We start from the raw sequence: 22,399 nt of genomic DNA on the forward strand, positions 1-22,399 counted from the left end.
AAGTTCGCCTGATGACAACTTCGCCTGAGGTCAAGTTCGCCTAATTGATAACTTCGCTTACGGCCAAGTTCGCCTAACTGGTAACTTCGCCTGAGGTCAAGTTCGCCTGATGACAACTTCGCCTGAGGCCAAGTTCGCCTAATGGATAACTTCGCTTACGATTAAGTTCGCCTGATGACAACTTCGCCTAAAGCCAAGTTCGCCTAACTGGTAACTTCGCCTAAAGCCAAGTTCGCCTGAGGCTTAACTTCGCCTAAAGCCAAGTTCGATTAGAAAATAAACTAAAAGCGATAAGTTAAAGTAAGCTAATACTAGGCCATCAGAGTAGATCGGGCGAGTATTGATACGTATGTTTGTTATACAGTCAGCCGTGCACAACTGAAGAAAGGGATTACGATCAACTGTGAACGTAACCGTGTTCAGGTGAGTTTCTAGCCCCATTCCTTGTTATGTTTTCGGGGCTGTGTGCATACTTGATGTGTTGTTAATACATTTATCCTAAGTGATAAGTGTATGCCCTATGTGATATATGTGATATGTATGATCGATTGCTTGATGGTACGTGAACGGTCTTCGGATATTGCACGTACTATCAGGTTGTAATGTTAAGTATAAGGTAAGTATGATATGTATGCTCATGCGTATAAATGTGATAAAGTTAATAAAAGAAGGAAATAAAGATGTATGGTTGTATGGTTACGAAAAGGGTACCGAGCCCTAATAATACTCGAGGTATGATGTATGGTTGTACGGTTACGAAAAGGGTACCGAGCCCTAATAATACTCGAGGTATGATGTATGGTTGTATGATAACGAAGAGGGAATCGAACCCTTCTAATATTCGAAAACTAGGGACCAGACCCTTATAATATCTGTGATGATAGGGACCAGACCCTTATAATATCTGTGATGTTAGGGAATCGAACCCTTCTAATATTCGAAAACTAGGGACCAGACCCTTATAATATCTGTGATGATAGGGACCAGACCCTTATAATATCTGTGATGTTAGGGAATCGAACCCTTCTAATATTCGAAAACTAGGGACCAGACCCTTATAATATCTGTGATGATAGGGACCAGACCCTTATAATATCTGTGATGTTAGGGAATCGAACCCTTCTAATATTCGAAAACTAGGGACCAGACCCTTATAATATCTGTGAGGTTATAGGGCGAAAGGCTCTTTAAAAAGTATGATTATGTATGTAAGGAAAGTATGAAGGTAAAAATGAACGTATGATTATGTATGTAAAGAAAGTATGAAAGTAAAAATGAAAGTAAAAGCACTTAGGTGTATATGAAAGAAAGTTAAGAGATTAAGTATGAAATGTAAGAATGTATTGTATGATTATCTGATTAACTAGAACTCACTCAGCGTAGCTGACTTTTAGTATGCACGCAGGTGAGTAGGATGAGGCAGCTCGCTTGAGGAGACACATGGCACTGAACAAGAATCTGGCATCTGAAGACTTATGATGTGTTAATTTTAATGCTTTAATGTGAAAGACGATGAATGTTTTGAGACAAGTTACGAATTATGTAATGTTTTATGAAAGTTTTATATTCCGCATAAATGTTTTAATTAACTCTGATATTTAGAACTGTGTTTATGAGTAAATCCAACACGAAAGTAGGGTTACCGGTAACGGGGCCTTACAAGTTGGTATCAGAGCAAAGTTCGAGAGATTTAAGCATCCTACATGCTTAGACTCGAACAGAGTATGGAATTTAAGTAAGAAAGGAAAGAAGATGCCAGTTCAAGAATGCCATGTGTCGCTCAAGCAGGATCAGTAAAGGTAAATGGTATGATTAAATGATATATGTTAATGAGAAAGAAAAGATACGTGAACGTCAGGGATAGGAATAATTGATTGTTTGATTTGACAAACTGCTTAAGTAGAACCAGCACAAATATACTCATAAAGGGAAGTGTATAGGACACGGAAAGTAACGTGATCAGCTAATCACAACTGGCCACTGTTATTACCTGTTAGCCTTACTATCCTTGTACTAAATAGTTCCTTGAGTGATGATGTTTGTGTTTTCCCTTTTAGAATACGATGGCTGGAGCTGGAGACATTGTTGGAGCTGGAGGTCGCACTGGACGACGCGGCAGGCCTCGTCGTGTCCAGCAACCTTCGGTTGAGACAGCTTCCAACACCGAAGCTGAAGGAAGCGCAGCGGGAAGAAACCCGGAAAACAATGAAGGAGTTCAACTGGATCCCGCAATTCAAGCAGCTATTGTTCAAGCTGTAGCCACTGCTGTGAAAAATATTACCCTGGGAAGGTCTGCTGGAAGCCGTGAAAGAACTGTTGAAGGGGCAGGAGGTAATGGTAGGAAGGATGATGAGATGGAAAGAGGTGACTCAAGTGAGGTAAGGTCTGTGAAAGATGATGATAGGAAGAGGGGCCGAGGCGGTTGCAACTATAAGTCCTTCAAAGGTTGTGACCCGCCTAAGCTGACTGGTCTAGGAGACGCAATTGCTACTCTTCAGTGGATAACCGCCATGGATAAGGTTATCCGCATTAGCGAGTGCCGTCCCGATCAAGCGGTAGGTTATGCTACTCAATCTTTTGAAGATGAGGCTATGTATTGGTGGGAGAGTGTGGAGCAGAGGAAGACCAGATAAGAGATCAAAGAGATGAAGTGGGACGATCTGAAGGAATTAGTAATGAAGAAGTTCTGTGCTGACGCCGAGGTTGAAAGGGCGGAGATGAAGTTCCTAAACTTGAAAGCTGGGACGATGACACATCGTGAGTACACTACAGAATTCAACCGAATGTCTAGGTTGGTACCCGATATGGTCAGCACTGAGGCTAAGAGAATCAAGTGTTATGTGAGGGGATTACCACAGAGAATCCGCATGTTAGTCAGGACAAGTAAACCTGCTACTTTCGATTCTGCTGTTGAACTCGCAGAAATGGTCTATGCAGACCTGGCTGCGGATGATGTAGTGGTGGGAGATGAGAAGAAAGAGAAGAAATGGGTCGCTTCTGCTAAACGACCCGGTACTCAGTCGTGGAACCCCAAAGATAAGAAGCAGAGAGTGTGGGAGAAGAGATCGTGTAAGACCTGCGGAAAGATGCATGGGGGTGAGTGCAAGTGGGGTAAAAGTTCTGGTGTTTGTCTCAAATGTGGAAAGGCTCATGGTGGAGAATGCAGAATTGGGTCGAATGTCTGTTATAAGTGCGGAAAGGTAGGGCATTATGCTAATGAGTGCGGAGCAAAGCCAGCATGTTACAAATGTGGCAAGCCAGGCCATATGGCAAGGGAGTGCACTGAAGGTGAGGCTGGAGGTAGTGGGATGAAAGGTGCTGAACAAGCAAGGCCGAGGACTAGGGCCTACATGTTGACCCAAGAGCAAGCTAGACAGATTCCTGATGTTGTGACCGGTACGTTCTTAGTAAACGGCATTTCTGCTGCCGTATTATTTGATTCTGGTGCGAATAGAAGTTTTGTAGCTACGACATTTAGTAAACTAGCTAAAATGAAAGACTGCCGAGTGTCTGAAACTTTGGTAGTAGAAACCGCCAGTGACACTTCGGTTAAAATAACAAAGATGGTTAAGAACTGTAAGATAGAATTGGAAGGACATGAGTTCCCGGTTACCTTGTACGTTATGACCTTGGGAGGGTTCGATGTGGTTTTGGGTATGGATTGGTTGTCTGAGTTTGAGGCTCAGATAGTATGTAAAAGTAGGATGATAAGGTTAAAGTCATTGGATGGTAGTGCGGTGACGGTTTATGGTGATAAGGAAAGTTCTGGGCTTAATGTCATTTCGATGATGAAAGCTGAGGGTTTGCTAAGGCGAGGGTGTTGTGCCTACCTGGTGTATGTCGTCAACGCTACGGCCGAGACGAAAGAGATGAAAGATGTTCCTATTATGCGCGACTACCCAGAAGTATTCCCTGAGGATCTTCCGGGGTTGCCACCGGAGCGAGAGATAGAATTTCAGATAGATTTAATACCAGGAGCCCAACCTGTCGCAAAAGCGCCTTACCGTCTAGCACCGTCCGAGATGAAGGAATTGATGTCCCAACTGCAAGAACTCCTCGACAAGGGTTTCATAAGACCGAGTGTTTCCCCGTGGGTCGCACCAGTATTGTTCGTGAAAAAGAAGAATGGAAGTATGAGAATGTGCATAGACTATCGTGAGTTGAATAAGCTTACGGTAAAGAACAGATATCCTTTGCCAAGGATTGATGATCTGTTTGACCAACTGCAAGGTTCAAGTTGGTTCTCACGAATAGATCTCAGATCAGGCTACCATCAGCTGAAGGTGAAAGAGGCAGACATCCCAAAGACAGCGTTCCGAACACGGTATGGACACTACAAGTTCCTCGTAATGTCATTCGGTCTAACAAATGCTCCTGCATCATTTATGGACATGATGAATAGGGTGTGTCGGCCGATGTTGGATAAGTCGGTTATCGTCTTCATTGACGATATATTGATTTATTCAAAGAGTGAGTCTGACCATGCCGAGCATCTGAGAGAGGTATTGGAAGTTCTGAAGAAAGAGAAGTTGTACGCCAAGTTTTCGAAGTGCGCATTCTGGTTATGAGAAGTGCAATTTTTAGGTCATGTGGTTAATCCGGAGGGGATTACCGTGGACCCAGCTAAGATTGAAGCGATAACGAATTGGAAGACTCCGCAGAATCCGACTGATATACGAAGCTTCCTAGGGTTAGCTGGCTACTATAGGAGATTCATCGAAGGTTTCTCCAAGATAGCCGCACCGCTGACCGGTATGACCCGAAAGTCGATAGTATTCAGTTGGGGAAAGTTTCAGGAGGAAGCCTTTGAAGAATTGAAGAAGAGACTCACGCAAGCTCCAATCCTTACTTTACCCGATGGTGATGAGAATTTTGTTGTTTGTGCTGATGCCTCGCATCAAGGGTTAGGTTGCGTGTTGATGCAACGAGGGAAGGTGATAGACTACGCGTCTAGACAGTTGAAGGTCCATGAGAGTACTTATCCGACGCATGATTTGGAGTTAGCAGCTGTAGTGCATGCTCTTAAGATATGGAGGCATTATCTGTACGGCACTAAGTGTACTATCTATACCGATCATAAGAGTTTAAAGTACTTCTTCGAGCAGAAAGAACTGAACATGAGGCAGAGAAGATGGTTAGAATTGATAAAGGATTACGACTGTGAGATTAAGTATTACCCCGGTAAAGCTAACGTGGTCGCTGATGCGTTAAGTCGTAAGAATGAGGAAGTCCTTGCAACAGTGAAGTCATACAAGTTGATCATGAACCCGAGTCTTTTTGAAGAAATCATCAAGGTGCAGTCAGAAGTGTTAGTAGATGAAGGGTTAGTAAAGAAAGAAAGGATTTATGGCCAGCAAGATGAGTTGATGGAAAACACTCATGGATTTAAGACTAGGTTCGACTGTATGTGGATCCCACGCCATGGTGATCTTAGAAGTCGAATCTTAGGTGAAGCTCATAAGTCAAGGTACTCAATCCATCCAGGAGCTACAAAGATGTACCAAGACTTGAAAAGAGATTACTGGTGGCCAGGAATGAAGAATGATGTAGTGGATTATGTTAGTAAGTGCTTAACTTGCTTACAAGTCAAAGCCGAGCACCAAAAGCCTTATGGGAAGATGCAACCGCTAGAGATACCTGAGTGGAAATGGGAACACATCACCATGGATTTCATAACTAAGCTAACTCGTACAGCTAAGCAACATGATACCATCTGGGTGATTGTGGACCGTTTGACCAAGAGTGCTCACTTTCTGCCCATACGAGAGACCATCTCGTCAGAAACGTTAGCAAGCTTGTTCATTAAAGAGGTTGTGGCTAAGCATGGAGTACCGTTATCGATCGTGTCTGACAGAGATACACGGTTTACTTCAAGGTTCTGGAAGAAATTCCATGAAGCTATGGGGACGAGGTTAAACATCGGTACGGCGTATCATCCTCAAACCGATGGACAGTCTGAAAGGACGATCCAAACCCTTGAGGATATGCTACGTGCTTGTGTTTTAGATTTTGGTGGAAGTTGGGATGATCATCTGCACCTGGCAGAGTTCTCCTATAACAACAGTTACCATTCAAGTATTGGTATGCCACCGTTCGAGATGCTTTACGGTAGACGATGTAGAACCCCGGTGTGTTGGGGTGAGATTGGTCAGAAAGAAATGGGAAGCCTAGAAGTGGTTCAAGAAACGTCTTCAAAGTTCGATCAGGTCAAAGCAAGAATGAAAGCCGCTCAAGACAGACAAAAGTCTTATGCAGATAAGCGGCAACGACCAATTGAGTTTAACGTTGGTGACAATGTGATGCTTAAGGTCTCGCCTTGGAAAGGAATTATCCGTTTCAGAAAGAGGGGGAAGTTGAGTCCGAGATACATTGGACCGTTCAAGATTGTTGGTCGTGTGGGTGAAGTAGCTTATAAACTGGATTTACCCGATGAGTTAGAAGGAATTCATTCAACCTTCCATGTTTCTCATCTGAGGAAGTGTCTAGCTGATGACACGTCTCACGTGCCATTAATGGACATCGAGGTTGATGAACAATTGAACTACATCGAGCAACCGATAGAGATCGTTGATCGCAAGGAGAAGAAGCTTCGTCACAAGATTATACCTTTGGTAAAAGTGATATGGAAACACCGCAAAGGATCAGATGCTACTTGGGAAGCCGAGGATGAGATGCGCAAGTTTTAACCTAGTTTGTTTATGTAATAGTTAGGTTTCGGGGACGAAACCTCTTTAAAGGGGGAAGACTTGTAACATCCTAAAATTTTAATGATGAATAAAGGAAGTTATGTTTAGTGATTTCGCGTAATTATTTGATATCGAGTAAGGAGCGGATCATGGACTTGGATTAATTGAGATGGGTTAAATGAGAATGGGATTTAAGGGATATAAATATCCCCTAAAACCCCAAAATATCTTCATTTCCATCATTTTCCTAAAAACACTCCAAAACACACACACCACCTACAACCGCCGGCGGCAGCCGAGGAGAGGGAGAGCGAGGTCCGAGAGAGAGAGAGCGGTTGGTTGTGATTAAGCAAGTAAACGAGATCCAAACAAGCCCAAAAAGGTATGGTTCTTGATCTTTGAAGTTTAAAGATCCAAGCTTTTTAGTGTATAAACGACCGAAAATGGTCGGGAAGCGTAGTGGGTGATATTGAACCAAAGCAAGGGTGTTAAAATCGCTCGAAATGCCGATCAGAAACTAAAACAGCGGCTGTCTGGGCAACTTCGCCTTCATCTGGGCAACTTCGCCTTCAAAGCGATGAACTTCGCCTGCAAGCTAAGTTCGTCTGATGAACTTCGCCTGCAAGCTAAGTTCGCCTGATGACAACTTCGCCTGAGGTCAAGTTCGCCTAATTGATAACTTCGGTCACGGCCAAGTTCGCCTAACTGGTAACTTCGCCTGAGGTCAAGTTCGCCTGATGACAACTTCGCCTGAGGCCAAGTTCGCCTAATGGATAACTTCGCTTACGGCTAAGTTCGCCTGATGACAACTTCGCCTAAATCCAAGTTCGCCTAACTGGTAACTTCGCCTAAAGCCAAGTTCGCCTAACTGGTAACTTCGCCTAAAGCCAAGTTCGCCTGAGGCTTAACTTCGCCTAAAGCCAAGTTCGATTAGAAAATAAACTAAAAGCGATAAGTTAAAGTAAGCTAATACTAGGCCATCAGAGTAGATCGGGCGAGTATTGATACGTATGTTTGTTATACAGTCAGCCGTGCACAACTGAAGAAAGGGATTACGATCAACGGTGAACGTAACCGTGTTCAGGTAAGTTTCTAGCCCCATTCCTTGTTATGTTTTCGGGGCTGTGTGCATACTTGATGTGTTGTTAATACATTTATCCTAAGTGATAAGTGTATGCCCTATGTGATATATGTGATATGTATGATCGATTGCTTGATGGTACGTGAACGGTCTTCGGATATTGCACGTACTGTCAGGTTGTAATGTTAAGTATAAGGTAAGGATGATATGTATGCTCATGCGTATAAATGTGATAAAGTTAATAAAAGAAGGAAATAAAGATGTATGGTTGTATGGTTACGAAAAGGGTACCGAGCCCTAATAATACTCGAGGTATGATGTATGGTTGTACGGTTACGAAAAGGGTACCGAGCCCTAATAATACTCGAGGTATGATGTATGGTTGTATGGTAACGAAGAGGGAATCGAACCCTTCTAATATTCGAAAACTAGGGACCAGACCCTTATAATATCTGTGATGATAGGGACCAGACCCTTATAATATCTGTGATGTTAGGGAATCGAACCCTTCTAATATTCAAAAACTAGGGACCAGACCCTTATAATATCTGTGATGATAGGGACCAGACCCTTATAATATCTGTGATGTTAGGGAATCGAACCCTTCTAATATTCGAAAACTAGGGACCAGACCCTTATAATATCTGTGATGATAGGGACAAGACCCTTATAATATCTGTGATGTTAGGGAATCGAACCCTTCTAATATTCGAAAACTAGGGACCAGACCCTTATAATATCTGTGAGGTTATAGGGCGAAAGGCTCTTTAAAAAGTATGATTATGTATGTAAGGAAAGTATGAAGGTAAAAATGAACGTATGATTATGTATGTAAAGAAAGTATGAAAGTAAAAATGAAAGTAAAAGCACTTAGGTGTATATGAAAGAAAGTTAAAAGATTAAGTATGAAATGTAAGAATGTATTGTATGATTATCTGATTAACTAGAACTCACTCAGCGTAGCTGACTTTTAGTATGCACGCAGGTGAGTAGGATGAGGCAGCTCGCTTGAGGAGACACATGGCACTGAACAAGAATCTGGCATCTGAAGACTTATGATGTGTTAATTTTAATGCTTTAATGTGAAAGACGATGAATGTTTTGAGACAAGTTACGAATTATGTAATGTTTTATGAAAGTTTTATATTCCGCATAAATGTTTTAATTAACTCTGATATTTAGAACTGTGTTTATGAGTAAATCCAACACGAAAGTAGGGTTACCGGTAACGGGGCCTTACAACTAACTTTTCATGAACATAACTCATGCGAACTATTATTGTGAACTAAATTTTTCCCCCTGGGGCTCCGCCCCATACCTCCCCGACGAGCTCAACGCCTGGTTCAATTCGCACTAATAGGTGGTTTGCTATTAGCTAATTAAATGCTTTGTAAACATTTAAATCTTATAAATTTTACAAAACATAAATGGGTTAACTTGAATGAATTTTTGTGTACCACTTCTGGCCAAAGGTGATGCGTTACATCTACCCTATCATTCAAGTCTAACTAAAGCTTTTATTAGTTTTGCCTAACATGATACAAATGTCTCACTTCTGTCCAAAGGTTATGTGTTACATTTTTATCTAGCAAAATTATCCCGTGCATAGCTAAAATAATTGTCTCACTTATGCCCAAAGGTGATATGTTATAATTGATTTGCACAAATACTTAAATATATTTTAATTCTACCCAAAGGTGATTTATTTTTTGTTTAAGTAGAAATTTTAATTATAGTTTATTAGTTTGATGTTAATAATAGACATATCATATCTTCAATAAAGTATAATGATCCACACATTAATGATCCTTTATTAATCTAATGATCATAAATTTTAATCTGTATTATTTTAGTATCCCATAATATTACTCACTATAATTTTCTTCTATAAATAACCATCTCATTCAAATCATCTACTCTAATTTTAAAACATAATATAAGTTTTACATCATAAAAATTTTCAATAACATTTAGCTCTTCTCAGTTTTGATTATCCCTCAAGACATGATATGACAATCCTACCGCTCTTTCTAATAACAATAATTCTATTGAAAACTAGAGCATAACAAAAGGGGATGAGTCAATCATAATGTCTCTTATGATAATGATAATCAAGAACTTATTTAAATAAATGTTATCACTAGAGTTATTCAACATTTAGTTTTTCCTAAGACTAATCAAAATAACTCATAAGACTCATACACTCCTTAAAAATTCTAACTATAAGGTTAAATGGCATTACTGAATACATCATAATGTACAATATCATGACCCATAAAATTAAGGGCTCACACATGAAAATAAGTACAATTTTCTAGTACATTACATACTAAATTTTCAATAGTACAATTTGATGCCTTAAGAATCAACTATAACACTCAGAAATACTAAAGAAAAATGTGTGTGTTGATCCGCAACATATGAACAAGAAAAAAGTGTGTGTGTGTGTGTGTGTGTGTATACAATGTTGTAAAAGTAGGTTTACAAGGCCAAGTACTCCCCGAGTACTCGCTACAATGTATCGAGCCGAGGCGAGTTTCTTTAACTCCGCCTAGTTACTAAGAATCGATCAAAGTTGGTCAAACTCAACAGAATCACATATAATCGGTCAACTTTAGCCAATTTTGACTTAAAAATAATACAACATAAATCATATTTCTGTAATATTAAAAAAAATATCATTTTCTTAATTAATGATTATCAAATTTTAGAATAATTTAGTATTTAAAAATATATTTCTCTTATTTATATTGATATCCTTTTATTTTATTATCAATATTAGTAAACTTATGATATTTGACATATATATTATTTCAATAAATTGATTTGCTTTATATTTAACATTTCCGAGTACTTCGAGTACACCCAACTTCCCAGTCGGCCGCCTAAGGTCCGCCTAGAGACTTTTGCAACCTTGTGTGTGTGTTTGTGTGTGTGGTACTAGAAATAAGATGTTATTCAACTCACTACCACTAAAACCTAAAAGAGGATAATTCTAAGGTTCATGAACAAAATACAAGTATTATTTCCAGCTTTAAGTTCTCTAAGGAGAAGTCTCATTGCAAAAATATGTCATTAGATTAGTCCTAAGCAACAAGACTATACATAATTCAAAAGAACAACTGGCTAATATTCATAGTTGTATATTAATGATATTTAAGTCTGCTAATCCTAATATTCCCATTAATACATGATTGGTTGAGTCTAGTTCTATATGTTTACCTAAAATCAATAAATAACAAACATGAGTGTTAGTGACAAATTTAAATATTGATGTTATTACAACCATGATAAAATGTCTTCTAATTACGCTTTATGATACCTTAAATAAACAGGAGATTAATCAGAATTTATTGCCAATACTTAAGCTACATTATGATAGTTGTGAGATTTGTATAGCCAACATAAAGTCACTCTTACCTTAAACTTTCATACTATTTGTTATCAATATCTTGAATGAAACATTTATAAAATAAAATTAGATGATACTATATACTTTCACAACTTTTGTTATCGTGAAAATTAAAAATTTAACAAAAGAAAAATGAGACCTATAAAATTCATCAATCAAAACAAAATTTCATGACAAATCATGACATGGTTGATGAGGGTGATTTTTCATATAAGCTCATTCTTAGTGATTTTAAATCATGTGTCAGATGCGCTAAACATTACATGGCTTAAGAAATAAGTATGGCTCCACCAGAAGTTATATTTCACTTACATTCGTATAACTTATTCGAACAGAATATTCAGACATAATTCTTTTATCATTTAAAAGGCTATTTGCTTGTATCTAATCTGCCTTCTATGGTCAACGTTCTTAAAGAGATCCATTCATATATACTTAATTCGGTTTATTCTAAATATGTCCCTAAGTTTATTATGACATGTAGACGTTAATGAAATCAAATCAAGTCTAACATATATATGACAGATTCCCACGTCACGTACATCATTGAAACTTCTCTTGTATTTTTCCTAGAGATATTAAAGATCAGTGGGAGCCTTAAGTGTCTCAATCATAACTTAGAAGATTTGCAAGAGGTGGGGGAATGAAAACTTGATATTATCTCAATTACACCTATTGTACAAGACACTGCTCCATCAGAACACTAATTCCATCAAAAATTATCTCTTTATAATTTACTACGACTCTTACAGAAGTTTCATTTTTTTTAAATGTAGGCATACTCCGATTTCTTACTAAAATAATCCTCACAAGAGAAACTACGACGACTTACAACATTAACTTGTTTCTCTATTAGAATCTATTGGTCTTTAAATATTGACCCTAAGCATGCAAATTTCTTAAAGGCTTCTAAGGTCAGTGGGAGCAAAAGTCTTTATAATGACTTGTTAGAAGTACAAGATGCGAGGGGAAGAGAGTCATTAAACTTTACTCTGAATTTAACTCCAATTACACCTCTTGTACACCATACTACACCAACTCTTACACACTTCGAATCCTGAGAAGTAGGAACCTAACCAAGAGCTAATCCATAAAACCAAAATTTTTAAATTACCCAATAATCAACTCAGGAGGCCATCTAGGTTTTAAAACCTACCAACTTTGATGATTATGTAGCCTCCCTAACTAAGGTTGAAATGGATATTGAAAAGTTTAATGATCCTACCTCTTATAATTAAGCCATTATCATCAAACATAATTGACTCCATAAGTCAGCGTAATGTTTTGAGATTTGGTTGAATCACCTAAAAGTGTTCATAACTAAACTAAATCCCAATAAGAAACGTTAAGACAATAAGAAGTACGATTAATTGTTTAAGTTTATATTCTAGGAGAAAATAATTATCAAATAATCTTCTTACCTATATGAGAAAAGATTTCTTTAAGGGTCATTACTGTTCTAGTAGCTTATAATAGTAAAGAGCTACATTAGATTAACATTAAACAACTTTCCCTAACAATTGACTTACATATGTAAGTTAATAAAATCCATACAAGGGTTAATGCAAAACATCAAAGTGTGATGAAATCTTAATACAATTATTTTCGTCAAGAACCAAGTGGATTAATGCACCTACCTCAAGATTAGTGGGAGCAACTAAAACAAACTTGTCCTTATATAGATGACATTCTTTTGACAAGTATATGCTATATAAGCCAAAGCATTGTTCATACATACTTTGATTTGATAGATCTCAAAGATATCCCTTACGTGATAGGTATCATAACATTCCGAGATAGACCCAGAGGGACGCTAGTTTTGTTCCATAAGTTTTACCTTAAATGCGTCCTTATGCATGTAACAAACAATATTGCTCTCCTTTAGAGGATAATAGGACCACTGAGATTATTACCTCATGCTTCGTTAAATAGAAGTCTTTTGTAGGTTCAAGTCTATACTCGTTCAGATATTACTCATATTGCGACACACTAGATATGTCTAGATTAATGCGAAACATCTAAAAGTGTATTGAAATATCATTAAAGGAAACGAGAGACTATAATTTAAAAGAAGTGAGAATTCAAACCAGTTGATCACTCTAAGCATTGTTAGTTCAAATATAACAAAATGTGATTTTTGGGATATATTCTTATGTCGGCAGATATACCTATCTCATGGAGTAATCATAATGAACTGATGGCAACCTAATCAATAAATGTTGTTGAATATTTATCAGTGGACTCATAAGTTTATAAGTTTTCTCTAAATTTTATATTGAAGACTTACTGTGATAAAGTCAGCTACCATGTTTTCTCACACAGTAACAGTTCGAGAGGTGCTGCATTAAAATTCTATAAAAAAAATAATTATTCGTTTATTAACGAATTGAGGAAACTAAATTTTCATATCGAATACATTCATGATAGGTTTAAGAATCCTATAACTAAAGGTCTATTACCCATAAGTATTATAAAAGCGCTTATAATCATGACGGGTTTATTGATGACAACGTACAACGCATATCGTACTATGAATGATTAACTATTAATTTTCAGTTTTGATATGTACATACACAACGCATATTGTATGTCTCTTAATATGTTCTGCATGCATAATGACCATGTACAACGCATATTGTATGTCTCTTAGTATGTTCTGCATGCATAATGACATATAGACACATTATTATACAAATCAAACGTTCTGAAGGGCTTGCTTGAAAATTTTGATCATAACTACTTAAGTTTTAAATAAGGACTGCAGTATAATTAATGGGGGTCTTGAGCCGATGCTCAATTCAATGACTGTATTTCTCTGCTCCAATTTAAGTTTAAAGCTGAAATGAGTGTTAATCCTGATTAGGCTTATCTAATGCTCATAATAAATGATTACTCGGCCAAGTGGGAGAATGCCAGAATAAATATTAATATATATATGACCATCATTATCATTTATATTATAATAGATCAAAATAATTAATTATACCTTATTAAATATTAGCTGGGTAATTGTTGATGGACCATATTACCTTTAATTAACTAATAAATGGTTTCCCCTTGGGTGTATATATAGAGAGAATAAATTAATATCATAAAAAAAAATCAAAGACACAAATAAAATTTTATGTGTCTCCTCTCTCCTAAACCGGGTTCCTCTCAAGAATCCTAACACTATCCTTAACTATACATCCTAAAGGGGAACTCGATCAAGATGACAAGCATGTCGACTACGTCATACTCTGCCGCGGTTACTATGACATTTGAGCCAAAACAAGGTACACCTCAGTACGTATTTACCGATTAAGCAAATAAACGCCTTTTGCGTAACAAACGAACGATTAACCGAACGGGTCGGGTTATGACCCAGATATCTCGGGGGGGCCATTTATAAGAGATATACGTTTAATACAAGCTAAAACATTAGAAATATGGCCTTAGTTTGATAGAAAACAAGTTAAACGAAAACATGCTCGTTTAACTACCCGCTATAGATTTAAACGCGAAAGATAGTTACAAACCAAGCATTGTATCATCGGTTAAGCCGAAAAAGACTTACCAAACACTTATTTGAAAATTTTTAAGCGATCCATGAAAATATTTTTGATTTTTACAAACATATAGTATGTTTTTATAATTTTACTCAAAACTAGCCGAAAAACACTCGTTTTCGCACTTTTTAACGCACCCGATAAGTTTTTCGCGCCAAAACCGAACCCGAACTAAATTTGGACTGGGCTTTTCGTATTTGGGCTTGAGAAACCAGATCATTGGGCCAAAACAGCCCAACATGGGCCCATAAGGAGTCCCGATCGCAGCAGCAGGCCACCCCGATTTTTTTTATAAAACTTATTCCACAAGCTTGTTTATTCATTATAACTTAAAAAAAGTTGAGGTCCAAGCAGCTGAAACCTGATTTTTCTAGAATCCTTCAAACCCTAAGGTAAGGAGCTTAAATAAGTAACTTTTGTACTTGTTTAACCTTGATTAATACCATAAAAACATGTCTTGATTACTAAAAATCATTCCTAACAATGTAAAATTCCTAAAAATGGTCCATAAACATGTTTTGATCATACACATGGTAAGGAACCTGTTTTGATAGTTTTTTGGCCATAAACACGGATTAAAGGGTTGAAACGGCGTTTTTACGGCTCAAAAGTTCGGTTTCATACCCTAACCGAAACCCTATGTTAAGGGGCTGTTATGTTGATGAAAATTTCTTAGTTAGTGATATAGGATTTGTATCTAGCTTGAATAGAAGCACAAGAACCTGAAAACTTGATTAGAAGGGCGAAATCGAACCAAAATCACTAACGTAATGCCGAAAGACTCGCTTACGGGCTGTTTAGGTTAAGGTTGTGATGTGCATAATATTAGGCCTTGAAATTTTTCAGGAACATCAGGGATCATGTCAATGAGTCCCTGTTCAAATTTGGTAATTTTTCGACCATCCGAGAGTATTTGGCGAATTTATTACCTAATTGGGACGTTTATTTGGGAAAAATAACTAAAATACTTCAAAAATTATGAAATTTTTTTGGGAACTCAGATTTGATGTATCTTGATCACATATGAGTTTTGTTATCATGTGGAGAAGTCTAATGGTGTTTTGTGTGTATGCGTTTGTGTGAATTTTTATAGCCGAATTTGGGCCGAAAAGAATATTACACGAGCTTTTTACATTCTGGAATTGATACAGGTTGTTTTGGGACATGATTTGAGTATTCAGGAATTTTTTTGGAATTTTTGGAAATTTTTTGGGGTAAACGGACGATTTTCAGGCGAAATATAGCTGATAAAATGAATTTTTATAAATTAATAAATCAGTAAATAAATTCCAGAAATATTTTTATAAAAATCTACATATTTTAATTGATAAGTGGCTAAATTTTCATAATTTAATAATTAACGGTTAATTAATTATGCTAATTTGAATATTAAACAAATTCAGTTTTTATAAAATCCGGCAAGTTCGCGATTAACGAATCTGCGGGAATATCAAAACACCAGAGTAATCAAAAATCATATTTTTGGACTAATTAAGTAAAAATGAACTTTTCTATGAGAAACCTGAACAATCCGGGTGGATTGTGCGCGTCTCTTCTTAAATCAAACTAAATAAACGGAAACGGGCTCGTGGCTAATTCGGGACCCCAGTATGTGATCCTTCTTTATAACTTAATCATTTTATTAACCAATACATTTACCCAAGCTTATTTTCCCATAACTGTTTTCTGAACGCGTAAACGAACAACTTGGCCCGCCCAGGAAAACGGGAATCTGAGCCAAGTTCAGTTTTAAGTATTAGACATTGAACAACATCACAACCTAAGCCTACTGCCACTTTCTGGGCGTTCCAGCTACACCCAGATTAGTTATACTGCCCAGTTTAGTATTGAGATTATAATAATATTATAATATTAATATTATTATAATATTGATTATAGGAACTACTGATAGCGGACCGAACAAACCACGAGCTGATACAGTACTGATTATCTACTAAACCGTGAGTTTCATGACCCCACTCTTTAAACAGTTTTTCGAACTTTTTGGGTGAAAAGCATGTTTGATTACATATACATACCTGAAACATGTATTGATGTGAATTATCTAAGTGCTAACACACGAAAGTCCCCACTAACACAGTGATTAACTTCGAGCCGGTGGCTTGTGAATAGTACTATTGGTTTGACAAACCCAAACGGAGCCGGCATGTATTGCTGAGACTTTACCCCGTTTGCACATGACCATAATTATACAACACGCTATGTAGTGTTAGACATAGCTACTTGGGGCATGTTGTGGACGGAAAGGGCCCACAATGGTTGATTGAGCGTGGGAAATGGATGCACGCAGCATATACAGTCAAGGCTTCACTGTAGCTTAGCATAATTACATCATTTACATACATACATACATACTTATTTCATGATTACAAGTGTTGACTTGTGAATACTTATTACTGTTTTCTTGAAACTCGTGAAACTCACCAACTCTAGTAGTTGACCCGTTTTAAACTGCTTTTCAGGTGTACCTAAATCGGAATGATTTGGTGATCTATTACATGCCCAAGGTGTGTGGTTGATGCTATGTGAATAGAAGCAAGGATACTAGTAGTAAGATCGTATAGTTAACGAACTAGTTTTGTTTGAATCACCTAGACTGTAAAACAATGATAGAACAATGAAATGTAATAAATTGTAAATTAGTTTGTAATGTTTCTTTATAAACAATGTGTTGATACCAGAGGTGTCTGTTACATTCCCGTTTTACGCTTCCGCTTTGTGCTAGTCGGGGTGTGACAGAAGTTGGTATCAGAGCCATTGGTTATAAAGGATTAGGTTATCCCTTAGGGTATGTAAAATATAACGGTAGGCTCGATTAACTTTGGGAAATATTTAAATAATAATTTAATATTATATACTGATGGATGTCGGGATGAACTTGTAGGGCAAGTGAGTTATTGTGGTCCGGAACATAATAACAGACTTGCTTGTACGAGGGAATTCGGGGAGAAGTCGCGGAACGTGTGGTTAGGTAAAAGTGGCAACATATGTGTATAAAAGGTAATGTGAAAGTATATATATATGTAACACTCATACGTGCTTAATTGAACAAGGTGTATGAATACGTGTATGTACGATACTGTTGATGACGGCAAATTTTACTATGAATATTATATTCATTTATATTCAATATTGATTTAAATAATAATAATTAAAATTTTAATAAAACTAATATTATATTTTAATATAATTAATACTAAATTTGGTTTAATTAATTAATCTTTTCGACAATAGTTAGCGCTAGCAATAGTTATTATTCTTATAACTAACCTTTGTGCAGAGTCATGTCAAGGAATAACGAGTACGTACCGGAAGAAGAACCGGTAATCTCTGTTGAGGAGGATCCAGAGGAGGAATCCGAGGAGAATCCAGAAGAGGAGGAGGACGACGAAGAGGTGGAAGAAGAAGTTATATGTAGAGAGCAACCCAGGAATGTGCCTGATTTATCCGGCTACAGATGCGATAGTTATCCACCCAGGTCACCACGCAGGGATCAAAACGAAGTTAATAGTCAGTATCGTTCACCTGCTAGTGTAGCCCGATCACCCACTCCACCCATTCACCTATCGCCAACGACTTCAGCTACTGCGCGAGTCTGACAGACTGCTCGTATTCGGGTAACCCCGATTGACCTACCTCGATTCCATTCAGATCTACCCACGACCGGGGAGGACCTTCACGTCCTAGGGTGGATACTTCATCTTCCCGTTCATTGAGTATACCTACCCCTCGCCCTGACCTCCCAAACGCAGGAGACAACTCTTGGATGGCTGTCCTGACTGACCGTGTGATAGACCACTCGATAGCCATAGCTAACATTAACAGGAGAGGAGGGACGTGACCTAGTACTTATCGACGTTACATCAGATAGTACTGAACTTGCAGCAGTCAGATGCCTACCACCACTGGTGTTTGGATATGGTGACAGTTCGGCTGTGGAACTGTTACTGGGTGATTACGGTGCTGTTATTTTTATGTTTGTGGCTAGCCTATCGTCTGTATGGATAGATGCGGAATATTACAAATATGTGTACGTGATATTTTGATACTCCATGTATGTATATAGTAGTATGTTATGTTAATATGGGGCACAATTTTATACATTATTGCAAGCACTGACCCTTATAGGGTTAAGTCTAACAGTCACTTAGTGACAGATTTTGATATATACATGCAAGCACTGGCCTTTATCAGGCCAAGTCTATGTACCTTTTAATATCAATGTAAGGAACAATTTGTGAAATGTCAGTATGTTATCTGGTTTACCTGTACAACATTTATTGTGATTATTATTACACAGTGCCGTAGACTGGAATTAGTATTAATTGGCTTATATTTTGTTTATCATTATAGAACGACCCAAAGGAAGCAAACCCTATGACTGAGGCAGAAATAGCCGAGATGATTGCTCGGCAAATGCAGGCAGCAATACCACTTATTGTAACACAAGTAACTGCTGGTGTTAATGCCAATATACAAACAAACCAGCAACAAATCAATAATGCTCCCCCAACCAACAATGAAACAGTTACAAATAACAGTCCCCCACCTAATACAAATGCCCCTACCAATGCAAATAATCCCCCACCTGATGCAAATAATGTCAACAACAATAATCCCCCACCGAACCCAAACAATAACAATAACAACCCTAATCCCCCTCGAAGGGAATATTCGATCAAAAACTTTATGGCCTGTAAACTGATTGATTTCAAGGGCACTGAAAGGGCCAAACGGGTTAATCAAATGGATCGAAAAGACTGAATCTGTCCTCAATATCAGCAATTGTCCACCCGAAAACATTGTCAAGTATGTTGCCTCTACATTTACTGATCACGCATTAATGTGGTGGAACACTACGGTGCAGATAAAAGGTAAGATACGGTAAATCGCATGACATGGGCCGAACTCAAAACATTGATGCTAGAACATTTCTGCCCAAAGAACGAAATTCAAAGATTAGAACATGAACTCTGGAGCCTTGAAATGAAAGGAGCGGATCATTTGGGATACACGAACCGCTTCAATGAACTGGCTCGTTTAGTACCATGGTTAGTAACTCCTGAAAATAAACGAATTGAACGTTATATTTGGGGTTTAGCCCCGGAAGTGAGGAGTTTAGTGAATGCTATTGGTCATACATCGTTTGAGAATGCCGTGACTCAAACCGGCATTGTAACTTTGACTTGGTAAGGAGTGGAGTATTGAAATGGCCGGGGAATCAACGGGAATGAAGCGAACTGACTACGGGATGAGATCACAAGGAGGACAATCAAGCAAGCGTGCACGCCCGACAATACAAAATTATTGTCATGAGCAGTTCTGAGGTGAAACGAGACAGGAACAAGGGACCATGGCCAAAATGTGATAAATGTAGTTTTCATCATGTGGGTGAGTGTAGGCCGTTAATCTGTCTAAAGTGTGGGAGAACGGGGCATAATGGCCCCAGTTGTAGAGTCAGTATGGGAATTGTCAACCGACCAACCTAAGCAACTCAACCTCGTCGTTCGCAACCACCTAGACCGCAACCGATTCGTCAACAACCTAAACAACAAATCACAGCACCAGCAAACCGCCGTGCTTGCTATGAATGTGGTAGTACGGAGCATTTTAGAAAAGACTGCTCCAAGCTGAATCAAGGAGCAGTCACCGGTCGGAACCAAGCATCAATCTCTGGGCGTCTCGGGGACGTGCGTTTGTTACCGGGTCAGGAGAAGCACGACAAGACCCGAATGTTGTAACAGGTACATTCGTTGTTTCTGATCAATATGCTTCTATATTATTTGATACTGGTGCCGATAGAAGCTTTGTTTCCACTAGCTTTGTATCCCTGGGTAATATGCCAGTTAGTGAACTAACAAATCCCTATATTATAGAACTCGCTAACGGTAACTCTATAACTGTCAACCAAATAGTCCAAAACTGTTCCATTATTCTTAATGACCACCCATTCCTTATTGACCTACTCCCGGTAGAGTTAGGAAGTTTTGATGTTATTGTCGGCATGGACTGGTTAACCAAGAATAAGGCAGAGATTGTGTGTAACGACAAGACGGTTAAAATTCCCCTTCCGGAAGGTGAAATGATTATGGTACAGGGAGAGAAGTCTGGTTCGATATTACCTCTCGTGTCTCATCTTAAAGTGTTGAAATGTTTATGCCAAGGTTGTATGGCATTCTTGGCAAACGTGACTATAAAGAACCCTGATGAGAAACGCATAGAAGAGATTCCCGTTGTACGTGAATACACCGATGTCTTTCCCGATGATCTACCTGGATTACCACCGAACCGACAGGTTGAATTCCGTATTGACTTAATACCAGGATCAGCCCGTATTGCTAAGGCACCTTACCGACTGGCACCCTCTGAAATGCAAGAATTATCTAACCAGTTACAGGAGTTGTTAGATAAGGGTTTCATTCGTCCTAGTTATTCTCCTTGGGGAGCACCGGTATTATTCGTAAAGAAGAAAGATGGAAGTTTTAGAATGTGCATTGATTACCGGGAATTAAATAAAGTTACCATCAAGAACCGATACCCTCTTCCACGAAGATGACTTGTTTGACCAACTTCAAGGGGCAAACTATTTCTCAAAAATTGATCTTCGATCCGGTTACCATCAAGTTAAGATTCAAGAGGAAGATGTGTCTAAAACGGCGTTCCGAACTCGTTATGGCCACTATGAATTCTTAGTTATGCTGTTCGGACTAACTAATGCTCCCGTAGTTCTCATGGATCTTATGAATCGAGTTTGTAAACCGTATCTCGACAAATTCGTTGTCGTGTTTGTTGATGACATTTTGATATATTCGAAAACCAAGGAGGACCACGAGCAGCATTTACGAACTATCTTGGAGTTGTTGAAGCAGGAAAAGTTATATGCCAAGCTGTCAAAATGTGAATTCTGGCTACAAGAGGTACAATTTCTAGGGCATGTTGTTAACCGACACGGTATTCATGTAGACCCGAGCAAAATTGAAGCCATCAAAAATTGGCAGGCCCCAAAGTCACCGAAAGAAATCCGCCAATTTTTGGGTTTAGCTGGGTATTATCGGCGCTTTATTGCTAACTTTTCCAGCATAGCCCAACCTCTAACTCTTTTGACTCAAAAAGATCGTGCTTACGTTTGGGGAGAAGAACAAGAAGCGGCTTTTCAATTGCTGAAACATAAACTATGTCAAGCCCCGATACTGAGTCTTCCAGAGGGAACTGATGATCTGGTAGTTTATTGTGACGCGTCCCGGAAAGGTTTAGGGTGCGTACTTATGCAAAGAAACAAAGTCATAGCATACGCTTCTCGACAATTAAAGGTGCACGAGAAGAATTATACCACCCATGATTTGGAACTGGGCGCGGTTATTTTTGCACTTAAGATCTGAAGGCACTATTTGTATGGCACCAAATGTACAGTATACACCGACCACAAGAGCCTACAGCATATTCTCGACCAGAAAGAACTAAACATGAGGCAAAGGAGATGGGTTGAGCTGTTGAACGATTATGACTGTGAGATTCGATATCATCCGGGCAAGGCTAATATAGTAGCAAATGCTTTGAGTAGAAAAGACAGGATCAAACCACTACGGGTCCGAGCACTTGGAATGATAGTCCAAACCAGTTTCACTGAACAAATTCGTGTTGCTCAAAACGA

This window comes from Bidens hawaiensis, unplaced genomic scaffold (genome assembly GCF_021521415.1).
Source record: "Bidens hawaiensis isolate Kalapana, Puna unplaced genomic scaffold, B.hawaiensis_p1.1 tig00027550_1, whole genome shotgun sequence".
In the NCBI taxonomy this organism is placed as follows: domain Eukaryota; kingdom Viridiplantae; phylum Streptophyta; class Magnoliopsida; order Asterales; family Asteraceae; genus Bidens; species Bidens hawaiensis.